The following is a 14819-nucleotide window of genomic DNA, read 5'->3' as shown; positions in this document are numbered from 1 at the left end:
ACAATTCATTTAAGAATACAACCCGTGGAAACTTCAATCATAGGAAACAACAGAAGGATCAGAATGAGCTTCTATTTGGAGCCGTATTTGATAATTTCCCGAGCCGCTAAGTAGCATGATTCTTAAGACTTGAACAATGACGTCATGATGTATGACAGATATCAGTCTTATACACCTATCTTGTTTCACAGATTCACTGCATAAAACGGTCACATTTCGGCTTTTTCTACTGTCCGTGTCTGGAAATAATGAGCGATGTGAAAGCCTCTGAAATGAAATGTGTAAATCATGACCAAGCCACTCAAAAAGCTAACGGACTTTAGTACTATCAACATCTGTTCCAACCCGTATTGGGAAACCCACGGAGATGGCCACCAAGTACAAATAGCCACCAAGCCCGCTCGATTTGGAAAAGTCAGACCCACTAAGTATGAAACAGAACTGCTCCCATCGATGTGTTGTACAACTGACCATGTACAGTCACAAAAAATTCATGACTGTCTCCAAATGCTATAGTAGGGTCGATCCTGTTCTCCTTAGCGAGAGATTATCACGTCTGCGAGTGTGTAACCTCTTCTAAGAACGCTTCATTTCCTGCATCTAAGTGACATGGGTTTCTATAAAGATGAAGTGAGGGTAGACGTCAGAAGCATAAGCCGGATTAACAGAAACGGAAGATCAGTCTACGGAAGTTGGGGAACCACTGAAATTCAAGAACGGCGGAACAGATGGGAAGAACACTTTGAAGAACTCTTGAATAGATCAGCCCCACTGAACCAACCGGACATTGAGGCAAAACACACAAACCCTACCACAGCTTTTACCCCACCAACAACCGGACAGATCAGCATGGCCATCAGACAAATCAAGAGTGAGGAAGCAGCAAGACCAGAAAACATATCAACTGAATCACTGAAGTCAGATATAAAAGTAACTGCAAAGATGTTCCGCGCTTTATTCAGAGAGATTAAAGAGGAAGGACAATAACCAATAGACTGGGAAGGATGCCTCATCAACATACCCAAGAACGACCTCAGCAAGTGTGAGAACTACAGAGGCATCACACTACCATCAGTCCCAGGAAGTTTTCAATAAAGTATTATTCAACCGTATGAAAAACTCAGTAGATGTCCAACTTAAAGATCAACTAGCTGAATTTATACGACGGACTACACTACAAAGTCGTGCATGTAGGACAGCTGACAAATGCGTTTCAAGTGAAGACCGGACTCACACATGGTTACTTACTCTATCCCTTTCTTTTTCTTCTGGTGGTTGACTGTATTACGAAGGACTCCATATCTCAGGGAAACCATGGAATAAAATGGACAGCTTGCATGCAGCTAGATGATTTGGCCTTCGAAGGTGACCTGGTTGTTCTATCTCATACACGTCACCAATGCAGGTGAAGATAGCTAATATGGCAAAAGTCTCTCCAGCAATAGGCCTGAACATACACAATGGGAAAAGCAAGATCGTAAAATACAACACAGAAAGCACCGACCCAATCACACTTGGTGGAGAAGCTTTTGAAGGGGTGAAGAGTTTTACATACCCGGGCAGCATCAACGATATACAAGGGAGACCAGATGCAGATGTGAAGACGAGGATTGGCAAAACAAGGACAGTAGTCGTACGATTGAAGAACTCAAGACAACTGTCAGTCGACACCAAAGCCAGAATCTTCAGTATGAACATCAAAACAGTTCTACTGTATTGGGCTGAAAGGTGGAGCACTACTGCAACCATCATCAAAAATGTGCTGGTATTTACAAACAACTGTCTACGCAAGATACTCGATGTCCGGTGACCGGATAGCATTAGCAACAACCTACTTTGTCAGACAATATACCACCTTCCAGCTGAGGAGAAAATTAAGAAAGGACGCTTGATGTGGGTAGGACGTACATGATGTAAATCTACGGTAGATGCACAAGTCCCCTAAACATCGACTGATAACAGACCAAGTGTTGAGTGCCTGGCAAGGCATCATTATTTTATTTATTTATTTAAACACATAAATATTGGTACAAGGAAGCACCAGATAAATATGCGCCTCACAAATCTCATTCGATTTGTGTGAGGGCTGTGATACTGCCCAGAAGCCAGACTGAAGCAGGTGGTTTTCTTAGGGGGCCACACCCGGAGCCTTTGACCTAAAGGTCTAGTCCACAAGGCAGTGGAGCATCTTAAGGAGATGCAGTCCCATGGTAGCCGGTGACCAACAGTTGGTTTATACGCCATTCGTTCCTTCAGGATACTGGAGCCCATGTGCACCATTGGTTTGGAATCAGGGTTTTCATCAATTACACCACATTTGGAGCTACGATAAACTAAACCAAGCAGCAGCTCTTGTTCCCCGTATTTCAAGCGACAACTAATTCGTACACTTCACTCTCATGAGATATAGTATCAGTAACAGTAAGAGAAACGGTATCCAACAAGCAAGGTTAGCCCTGCTTAACATTTTCGGGTTTGGCCAACTTTCACCTACCTATCGTATAGAGATTGGATCGGCAACGTTCTTATCACGTCGACTACATCCAGCTTAAAGGGGTTTATTTGTACACTTACCTCCAACCGCTTGTCAAGAAGACTAATTTAATGGAATTTCGCCACTCTGAAGGTGGTTTCGAAGCCTTATCACTTCAAATTTACAAATTTGAGATTCGTTTTTCTCCGGCTTCTAATTCCAACATCGTACTGTTCAGCGTCTGATCTCTTTACATGGCCATCGAGAGACGTCTTTTTGAACCATAAACCTTTTACTTCTTCAGCTTATATCTATTACGCAGGGAAGAAACCGTTCAAGTGAGCGCAAACAATACAGGTGCAGGAGATTGCGACTGGAATTAACACATTTGAGGTGGGAAACAGTCCATATAAGTCACGAACGACAAACTGAAGGCTTTACTCAATTAGGAACAAAACCTTTTTTCTTTTGAAATAGCACTAAAAATATTGCAGGAACATCTACTTAATACACTAGATTACAAGGTAGATTTCAGAGAATAGATATCCCTTTAGTAACTAATACAGGAATTAAACTCCCCGCATACGTTTTCAGTCTGGGAACTCTCTTTTCCCTGGTTTTTATACCAGTTACCCGACATCGGAACAACGTTTACTTCTCGGTTTAGATGAACGAAACAACCACGGTTAACAAGACGAGTAAACATATACAAATCCTTAAACTAAAGCTCATCAGATGATGTCTGTACTTATAAGGATGTGTATCGTTAGAACAACTTGGAAGACGTTTGCCACCACCCACTCCCACTATAAAACCTAAATAAGCGCTTCATCACAAATCCTAAATACGCTCTTCCTTTGGTAAACATAGTTTCTGATTCGACATAACAAGTACTACAGTATTGCTTCGAAAATTGTTAAATCTATCAAGACTATCTTGTTAGCTAGAAAACCTTATTTTCGCGAAAATACTATTATTAAGATCAGTCTCTAAATCGTATAACCAATTATTTTATCCATCTCTGCAAAGTTCACGAAACTCCCGTCTTTTCAAGGAGATAAAATACAATCAGTCTGTGGGCTTGAAGGTGTGAACAGATATGGGTTTTAAACAGCTTCCATAAGAACTTAGAAGTCGTTCGACGACCTTTGTTGAACTTTCACGAGTCTACCTAGTGCTATTCTGGAGTAAGCATTACTCCTCATCAGATATGAATGGCAGCTACTCCTGATGAAATAGACTATCTCGTGACTAAGATCTAACTAAGTACTTAAAATTTTTGCTTTTTCACACCCCATACTAAATTTTCGGGGTTTCAACAACTTTTCGACAGGTATCTGGGTGGCTATGGAAATGTTGCAGCTCATGGCGAACAGTACGTGACCAAGATAGTGATAGGAAGCTTTCTTGTGGTCAACCTACAGTCAACAATGCCCATGTTCATCTCCTTTTGGGTAGGATTGAGAGAACTAGTAAATCTTTGCATAATATTGCGAATATTACTTACGAAATGTGTATTTTGGTACGATCTTTGGTTGTGAGTAGTTCGAAGAAGATTCTTACTGCATACAGAAAAATATAGTGCTTGGCTTAACCACGGTAGTTTGGGATTCGTTGAATCGTTTTCTGCATTTAGACAAAATCAATCTATTTATTCTTCTCAAGCCATATTTCCACCTTATCACTTATTGCCTTATTACCCTGACTGTATTTACATGATCGCGGGTTAAATACTCAGTCTAATCATTGCGTGTCTGTAACGAATCTTCGTTTGGCTATTATTATCAAGTCACGCTTGATTATATTGAGTTGGCTAACTTGTCTTCTCTGATTCACACTGCTCTCCTCTCTTTCTTCTATCTCCATGACCTTTGGTTTAAAAGCCATTGGTTCCAGCAACACTATTTCTTTAAAATAATAATAATGACCTTACATTCTAAAGCGTTCCTACAGAATACACGCCAATTTATAGACGTGGTGAGGCTGATAAAAGTATCTAGGCTTCTGGTTTCATACTGCCTAGGTAAGCGCTAATTCCAAGCAGTTTCTTTTAAGACAAATTCAAAACAATGAATAGTAGACTGTGAAATTGAGGACCCAAAGGCCGAGGTGGTTGTGCAGAATAATATTTAATGTTTGCTTACAAATACGATAGAAGACAAATTCAGAAAGAGTAGGACGGTATTTAGTAAAACCACTGCTAGCAAATATAGAAGCGATTGACATACGAAGTTAATATAAATATGAACAATAATTTATACTTTCTAGAGCAGATAGACGAGGCAGCCAGAACACAAACGCTTGAAGATGCCCTGCCATCCGCTTCTACCCGTCCCAGGGAGTGTCGATTGTTCAACCTGTATTTTACTGCGGTTTTCGGTGTTTCAGTCGATCTAACAATATTCAACATCTTTGTCACGAGCTTGTATGGACCAGTCGATTCATTCACTCTCGCTACCTCTTTTCTCAGTACGGTTCCATGCATTTGGTAATGCTCAGTGGGTGGTGGTCTAGCCACTTGAGTGAAGTAATTCTAATCAGCTTAATAGTTCTTTGTGGATTTAGATGTTTTGTGGTTCGAGTTAGTTCGTTTGTCTCAAAACAGTAGGGATCCTAGATACCAGCAGCTATCACATTACCAGGAACGAGGCCAGCTGGTTGTAATGTGAAATAATAAAATGATAGTTTGAGTGCTAGGGGATGAGAGGGGGTAACGACATTGTGTGTTTTAATGTGTGGCTGTGCGTACATGAACCTGGATTTTAGTTGCTAACTTGAATTGTCAATTTATTATTTTACACTACAACCAGTTGGACTCTTTCCTGTCAATGTGGTAGTTCATTACCAAGAGGAAGCCTACAAACTAAGAGATCTGTACACCTAAAGGGCCAAACGGCAATGATCTCATTAAGAGGTCGTAGAGATATTTAAGGATGACTTCATAGACCAAGTTGGTCAGGAACCTGAAGAAGCGAGAAACTATCCAGCTCTGGTGCCAGTTGAGGGTTTGGTAGATATGCGACTAAGTCTCAGATCTGTATCAAGGAAACAACATCCGACATTTAATCCTGAAACAGTGAGCAGAAGCCATCAATACACCAGATTGTGACATGATCAGGCAGTCAATAGATTCACACTGGCTCCCAAGAGAGTAGAAGCAGGCCACTCGCGCTCTAATCTTCAGAGCGGGAGATCGAAAAGACTAAACCTATTGCGGACTAGTTGCATTATTGTCAATACTGTCGAAGGTAATAGAACGACTGTTTAATAAGCCAGTGAGGGGACATATGGACAAATAACACCTTCTGTGAGGCCCAACACGGGTTCAGGAAGTGCGGATCCTGATCGGCAAACCTAGTTACAGCATGAGAAAGCTGAACGGCCCATTTAGACCATAATATACTGGTTCACGTAATATTCCATGCTTTAGCACGATTATTTGACATAATGATTTATCTACCTCCCATAACCAGTGTTGAAAAGATGGGTTTCACTGACCTACTTTTATCCTGGCTCTGAAACTACCCGGAGCACAGTACGTTTTGTACCAAGATAGAGGGCGCACCCGAGTGGGAGTGTCCCAACATCGGGAATTTCACAAGGAAAAATCTTTGTTCCAGTCCTGTTTTTAACCCTTATTAGCTATTTGCTAGATAAAATTAACTCATCAGCACTGATCCATACAGACGATGCAAAGATCTGGAAGCTCGTAAAGTGCTGAAAGGATTCACTTCAGCTTCAAAAGGACCTTACAACAATAGAGGATTGGCTAGTAGGAAATAGGTTAAGACGCAACTCATAGAAATGTCATGTCATTAATATTCTTTCTCAGGTGACACAAAGTACCTACACTCTCCATGGAAATGTGCCCTCGATTGTTGCTTCAGTACGTGATCTCTGGCTCGTAACTACAAAGAGACTAGCAATCAGTGTAAATTACGTAGGGAATGTAGCCAAGGCGAACGCAACTCTACTTTATTAGTGGACAACTTGAGACAATCACTCAAGAGTTGTTCTTAGAACTGTTCAAAATGTACACACAGCCCCACATTAAAACACACAATGTCGTTACCCCCTCTCATCCCCTAGCACTCAAACTATCATTTTATTATTTCACATTACAACCAGCTGGCCTCGTTCCTGGTAATGTGATAGCTGCTGGTATCTAGGATCCCTACTGTTTTGAGACAAACGAACTAACTCGAACCACAAAACATCTAAATCCACAAAGAACTATTAAGCTGATTAGAATTACTTCACTCAAGTGGCTAGACCACCACCCACTGAGCATTACCAAATGCATAGAACCGTACTGAGAAAAGAGGTAGCGAGAGTGAATGAATCGACTGGTCCATACAAGCTCGTGACAAAAAACTCGGAAAACCCTGTGTAATTAGGTTAAGTGTCCACTTACATAGGGCCCATACTTGACAGGGAACCACACGCTTTTGAATTTGAAAGCGTAACCAGCTTATGTATGAAAGTCACAATTTTACCGAACTAAATGAATAAGCTACGTGATCTCAGTTATGCTAGGAATACTCTTCTGATAAGAATATCTGAAACATGGATATTTTCTCAAATTAAGGACCTAGAGCTGGCAACACCAGACGTGAGTTTGTTTCGCAACGACAGAAAATTAGGTATGGGGGGGAGGAGTCACCCTGTACGTGCGATCTTTTTTGGAAATACATCAAGTGCACACACAACCGTTTATCAATCTTGGTATATCGTTATGGAGCTTAGTAAGATTGTTCAATATCTCGAGTTGTCTAGTTGGATTGATTTGCAAGAAGCCCTCTCCTGATATCGAGTTTGAAAATAATATGCTAGAAAGATTATCCCGCTCTAATGGTCTCGAAAATAATCATATCCTTATTCTAGGAGGCTTAAATCTTCTTAAAGTCAACCTCTTTGAATACACGTACATTGGAGTTAACAACTCCAGTGAGGCTCGGTTCTTCAACCTTATTGAAGATCTGTGATTATTCGAAAATGTCAGGTCAGCAACTCATTGAGAGAACAGTCAGATGCCGCCGCGCTTAGACTGAGTATTTACAGACGAAGGCACAAAGGCAAAGAGAGGAGATAGACTTCAGTATCAGATAAAATTTATCGATAAAATTGTCTCCCATCTGAAAAGCTTGTTCCATCATGCAGCCTCTCTTCGACGAACCAGAACCGGAGTTTTCCAACTTGTAGGTCCTAATGGCCCAACCAACAACTACGGTGACGTCACCAACCCTATTGCAGAATAGTACATTCGGACATTTCAGACTACCCATACTAACTATGTTGATGAGAGCTTCACCTGCAACTCAGCCGAGCTCACAAATGTGAACATGAGCGTTGACTTGGTGTGACGGAAACTGCATCATCGATTTTCGAAGGAGATCGACGCAGAGAACCCTCAAGCTAACGAGAGGTAGCGATTCTCTTAACATTCTGAAAACTGATACATGTTGCAGAGTACGCATAAAACCTAGGCAACTCCTCTCTAGAGGTATTCCAAGTCGTGTTGGTACCCTATGATCTGAAATCTTACGCTAACTGCGACGAAAATACTTCCCGAGCAAACCTTTCACTCGTAACATTGAAGCGCATTTTCGGCCTGTTCGACGGAAGAACTCTCCACCTAATCTTCAACAGTTTAATTCAACCCCATTTGGAGTATGGAAATACAGTGTTTCCTCCTTCACTTCAAAAGGATAAGGACATTCTGGAACGCATCTAACGACGAGCCACGAAATCAGTTCCGGGACTCAAATTAAAGTCTGATGAAGAGCGCCTCCAATCACTGGACCTTTACCCACCAAAGTAAAGGAGTCTCAGAGGTGACCTTTTAGTGACTTACAGCATCTCAAACACTTCTGGGCATCCTCATAAACACCTGCTTAAGCTTAGTTCCGACACAAACCTTAGGGGTAACGCCTAGGAACTGGAGAAACAACACAACAGAGCGAACTTCAGGCACACCATCTACTCTTTGACAGTAGTCAAATGCTGGGATCCGCTGCCAAATGAGACAGTTTAAGCGACTCCACAGGAGCCCTTGAGGAAAAAATCTGGCATATTCTGAAGGACTAAGGACAGTATCTCATTATAACTTACTACTTTTTTTCTTTCATTGTTAATATAACTAGGTTCTTACCTGAAGGCATTGGTAATCCATTGCTACTAAATACGGAAGCCTGTTAAGCGAAAGCAACTTCTATTTCAACTTAGTATTGTTTGTTTGAATCTTCTCATTGATGTCTAGGACTGCAACTGGCCAGTCTCTTATTGGCATTTGTACATATTGTGCGTATTACCTCGATATAGCCTAAATTCACAAGCATGGTAAGCAAAGATGGATAGTGGCTAGCAGCGGATAACGCGATGGCGTTTGAAGTAAAAGGTACTGGGTTCGAGTCCCAGAGTGGACACCAACTCTGAGATGCAGGTACATCCAGATGATGAGTCCCAAATAGGACGAAATGCGCTTCCTGGATTCCACTGCTAGCCATTATCCATCTTTGCTTCTTCTATTTCGTTCAGAAACAATTGAACAAATTGTTGTGAGTCACTCGCCCGACTCACACGACACTGTTATAAAGAAAGCTAACAGTAAGAAGCCAGTAGCTAACCGGCAGGATATGATATCACGGTCGAAAGCCGTGGACACGACTTTTAAGGGAGTTAAACAGGTCCCTAGTGTAATCATCTGGAACTTGGAAGAATCGAAAGACACCGATCATGCTAAGAGGCATGCCCACGACCTGCAGTTAGTGGGATCTCTCATCAGAAATGTACTGCCCGATGAGGTCCCAGGGGTATATATCTCGAAAGTCATCAGACTCGGTAAATATGTTGGAGGCGAAACCCAACAGAGAAGGATCCTTAAATTAGTGCTCGGTAATTTTGAGAAAAGGGGCGTAGTACTAAATAACGCACGCAAAATTCGGGACTCAAATGTTCGTATTCGAACAGACTGGCCACTTGAGCATCGGATCAAGTGGAGGAATGCCCTAATAGAGTTAAAAACTGGAAAGCTTAACGGTGAAACGAAGCTTACGATTAAGGGTTGTTCGGGTAGTCAGGTCTTGGAAACCAATGCTTCCGAGACCTGTGTGGGTAGAACGTATGTCTCCAAAAACACCTTAAATGTGTGTTACACGAATGCATGCAGTCCTCGGAATAAGATGTCTGAGCTAAGTTTGATGGTTGACGAACTAAATCCGGATATAATTGTTATCACCGAAACTTGGCTCACTGTAGATATGGACTGTTCTCCAGTCATTTCAGGCTACATCTGTATCAGAAGTGATAGAGTTAGAAGTCGCAAGGGAGGAGGCATAATATTATATGTTCGGGACCACTTCCGCATAAACTCGATCATAACGGAGGCGCATGTAAGTGGCACGTGTGAGGTAGTATGTTGCACAATTAGGTCTAGAAACGGGTTAGTGACTATAGGAGGAATATATCGTAGTCCGTGTTGTCTCGCTGACGACTTTATCCTAAGACACGTCTGTTCTTGGAGTAAGGCAGAATGTCGTCTCATCGTTGGAGACTTCAATGCGCCCCATATTAACTGGACAGAGCTCACAGCTCCAGGTGGGGGTTTCGATAGCGTCCTTCTGTCATCAATTATTCAATGTGCACTTGTACAATGTATCGTTAAGCCGACACATATTGACTTGGAACATAATCCGTCATTGATAGACCTTGTCCTCACACACCACTGTAAAGATATCGTCGACATTCAACACCTTCCCCCACTGGTGAATAGTGACCATGTCGTACTTTCCTTTAAGTTCCGGATACATGGTATAGAATTTGCATCTGCTCCACCCCGTCCTAATATCTGGAGAGCTAATATTCCGGCAATCAGGGACTATGCTATCTCGATTGACTGGTCGGTCGATGCTGATGGATCGATCGATGATGCATAGAATAGGTTTAAGTCTACGTTCGAATCCGTAACTCAACCGTTTATCCCATGGTCAGCACGTCAGCTATCACATTGCCCTCCATGGATTAATAAGGAAACCCGGAAGCTGTTGAAGCGTAGGAAACACTTCTGGGACTTATTCTTGTCAACAGGTCAGGCATCCTTTAAGTACGAATATAAAAAAGCCCGAAATATATGTAAAAAGACCATAGCTAAATCCCGCACGGCTTACGAACGACAGTTGGCATACGATAGCCGTACCTGTCCGAAGCGACTGTTTTCGTACGTTAAAAGACGGACGAAACGTAGTGATGGTATCCCCCGTTACTGTTAAGCGAAAATTTAGATTTATTGGCTGAATCTGATCTAGCGAAAGCGGAGACATTTGCTAACTATTTCGGTGAGGTCTACTCTACATGTAGTGTTACAACTACTTGTCCCGTTGACAACGAGATACCAGCCATAGGACCTTTACCCGTGACAGAGGATATTGTTCTTTTTTGATAACTAACCTCAAACCTTGTAAGATACCGGATCCCGATGGGTTACATCCACGTTTGCTGTCATCGCTTGCGGACATTATCTCAAGACCGCTCACGATGCTCTTCAACATGTCCCTTTCACAGGCTCAACTACCTAGAGACTGGAGAGACGCCATAGTTAGTCCTATATTTAAGGATGGTCAGAGATGGATCGTATCTAACTACCGGCCTGTTAGCCTGACCAGCATAGTAGTTAAGTTACTTGAAAAATTAATTCGGGCTAAGCTACTGAGTCAAATAGATTCGTACAATCTGTTAACTCCCGAGCAACATGGGTTTCGTAACAAGCATTCATGCTTGACTAACTTACTCATTGCGAGAGAGGATTGGACAGCTGCCCTGGACAACGGCCTGTCTGTCGACGTGATATTCATAGACTTTAGCAAAGCGTTTGACAAGGTTTCACACTGAGGTCTTATGCAAAAGCTATGGAGCTTTGGAATAACAGGTGCTATACAGGAATGGATAGGAAGCTTCTTATGTGACCGCAGACAGAGAGTAAGGGTCAATGGAACGCTATCCGAATGGAAACCGGTCAAAAGTAGTGTACCCCAAGGCACCATCTTAGGCCCTTTACTTTTCCTTCTGTATATTAATGAACTACCTTTATTACTTAAGTCGTCGACGTTATTGTTTGTGGATGATGTTAAAATCTGGAGAACAATAAGAAATGAGACTGATCGTTGTTATCTGCAAGCAGATTTAGACGGGTTAGTTAGGTGGGCTCATGATTGGGGCCTGGAGGTTAATTCCAGGAAGAGCGTGTTCATGCACATCGGGCACGATATTAGTTACCATTATACCATTAATGGTACATCTCTTCCACGCGTTCAAGGGCACAAAGACTTGGGAGTAACTATAAGTCACGACCTGAAAACTACTACGCGCTGCAATGCGGTCGCTTCCAAAGGCTATCGTGCGCTATGGTCACTTAAATGCTTCGACGAGGATATGTTTCGAATTTATATCCCACCTATGTAAGGCCATACTTAGAATACTGTATCCAAGCAGCTAGCCCATGTCTGATAAAGGATACTAAATCGCTTGAGCGTGTCCAGAGTGTGGGGACAAAATTAGTAAAGGGTCTTTCTAAACTCCCATACGATGAGCGTTTAAAACGTCTAAATCTTTTCCCTTTATCTTATCGTAGGATGCGAGGTGACCTTATACTGGCATTTCGTATCTTTAATTATGATCTGGGTGTTAATATGTTTTATCTTTTTGCTCCCTCCAGCACTAATAATCTTCGAGGTCATAGCAAGAAGGTTCAGAAACCGCGATCTAATAAACTAAAGGTGGGGTCCCGTTTTTCTCATCGAGTGGTCAGTGACTGGAACGCTTTACCAGAACAAGTGGTATCAGCACCATCAGTGAACATTTTCAAGAAGAAGCTGGACCTTCACTGGAAGGAAATCTGTCAGGATTAGCGCAGGTTCATCAACCTACTATCCTTATTACTGAAGACTGAAGACTGAATTGCAGTGTCTCTGCTTCTTTTAGCCCTCCAAGGTCGTTTGACGCTACAAGGTTAAGGTCGGTCATTCTGATTTTCGCAAATTATCGAGTCTTTTTCGTTGTAGTACTCCGTTTATGGGTACCTTATATATGTTATCTTTTAATTTATAGCAGTAACTTGTCTGACTCACGTCTACCATCAAAAAATCCAATGAGGGAGGTAATAAACCATTGTTCATCGTAAATAACATTCTTTGGAAACCTTTATGATGAAGTGCACTGCAAGAAATTATAAATGCTGTTGCATTTTTATCCTATTTCTGAGCGAATTATCTTACTGACTGGCTAAATAAAACAACTGCCGTTGATACGTATCCTCGACCGCTGTCTACACTGACAGTCGGTGTTTTCTGGTGTAGGACTAGGCTGGGAGGAAGCAAAGTGCGGACAAACCAAAACATGGCACCAGTCCATGAAAACACCAATAATCGGACCGGGCCATGATAATAGGTTTAGACTAACTGGTCGAGGTCCACGTGATTATCGTAACTAATGGTTAGAGACTTTCAATGACAGCTCATTTGCAATGGTACAAGTGCATCCATTCTTTGTCTTCATACAAATTCTGAGTTCGTGACTTTTTTGTTTCCATTCCACTGATTTAGATTTTCTTGAGTGGTATCTTCATTGACTAATCATTCCTGTCACTTCTGATACTGTCACCACCTCTATTATTCATGGATTTGGCCTGATCTCTCTGTACATACGTACCAGGTTCTAAGTTGCGACTAATCTGAGAATCTATAGCCACTGTTTTGCACTTTTAAGAGTGTTCCAAGGTTTTTCGTCAAAAATGCACGATTTTCTCCAAACTTTACTTCCAAAGGATGCCAAAGTGATCGGTCCATGTGTTTCGTTCGGAGTTCTTGTCAATTTTTTTACATATTCTCCACAGCCCTTAATAGTATATCTTCTAAACTCCTAAGTAGCGTAACAGACATACTAACTTGAACTTCGGGATTTATGAAGGAACTTTGGGTAGGTTGCTCATCAGGTGGATGATATTTTACATTAACTCACCAAGTGGTTTTCGTAATCCTCTAGTAAGGACTCATCATCCAGAAGTTCACTGTAGGATCTTTTTTACCATCTCAAAAGTAATTTAGACTGGTTGGTTTTGTTTTAGCTTTGTCAGCCAGTCATGAGCAGAGTAGAATCTAGTACATGCTTGCATAAGTTCAAGTCGTCACACCATATAATCGTAACAGCCACTAAGTGACAATTCTGTGGACATGGTACCCTAACCCATCCTAATTTCCTACTCTAGGTTTCAAAGGGATAGAAAACTTTAAGGCGTACGTTAATCCTGGTTCTCTAGGTCTTCCAGATGATCTAGCCTTTGAATGCATGGATAGATGTAGCTGTGAAAACGTGTTTAGACACAGCTTTACTTGATGCTTCAATGGGAAATTAAGTGAGCAGATAAAAATAAGTAGTTTTGCTTTCATGAACTCTTTAGAAGTGTTCGCAATGGTTTTTTTGTTCTGGTGGACAAGTAAAATAAGAACATATCAAATGCTGGTGAGTCCGTCGGTTAGCTACAATGTAGGACTAGTAAAATATATGCATCTGTCCAAGTTGCCGCACTTCATGAGCACAACAAGATGAACACCAAATTCATAGTAGTTGCTTCAGTGGTACTAGTATATAAAAGAAAGACTGCGTGTAAGGAAATAATACAGGAAGAAAGAACTAGTTCGTAGAAAGAAAGGTGTAAAGACATTTTAATCTCATGGTTTAAGGGAAGACAGAGAATGTATACACCTACACCATCGATTGATTCTGAGTCATGGCATCCAGTCTCCAACCATTGGTTAAAATAGTCGCGCGGACCACAACTAAGTAGTCTGCATCTACCAACATGGCTCAGACCAGGGGTTAGTGACTTCAGGGACTGGTGTCACGTCTTGGTTTGGTCTTCCCTAACTTTTTTCCAACCGTCTCCAACGCTAGTCAGCATTGCGCGTCGTGGTAATCGGTGTTCAGGCATACGTAAAACCTGCCCAACCATCTCAGTCGATGAAGATTCACAACCTCATGAACTGATTTACCGTCACTCTCTAATACCATGCGTCTAACCTCACTATTACTTACCTGGTGATCCCAGCAGATGTAAGCAATATTTCTAAGACACCTGTAGTCAAATAGCATCTTTCAGATGCTAAGATATTTCTCAGTGAATTGAGGACTATAACTAGGTCTTATCCAGTCCTTCAACAAAATAAACAAGTTTAATTAAGCCAGTCTCACTGTGCGACGGCTTTAAAATCCCAGAAATCGATCTTTCCTGACAGCTCTTGGCGGTGGTGAGCCCTCAACTATCACAGAAAAAAATCAATTTTAAAATCACATATAT

This window comes from Schistosoma mansoni, chromosome 4, assembly GCF_000237925.1.
Source record: "Schistosoma mansoni strain Puerto Rico chromosome 4, complete genome".
NCBI classification, from domain to species: Eukaryota; Metazoa; Platyhelminthes; class Trematoda; order Strigeidida; family Schistosomatidae; genus Schistosoma; species Schistosoma mansoni.
The sequence above is the reverse complement of the archived record's forward strand: the minus strand, read 5'-3'. Positions refer to the sequence as shown.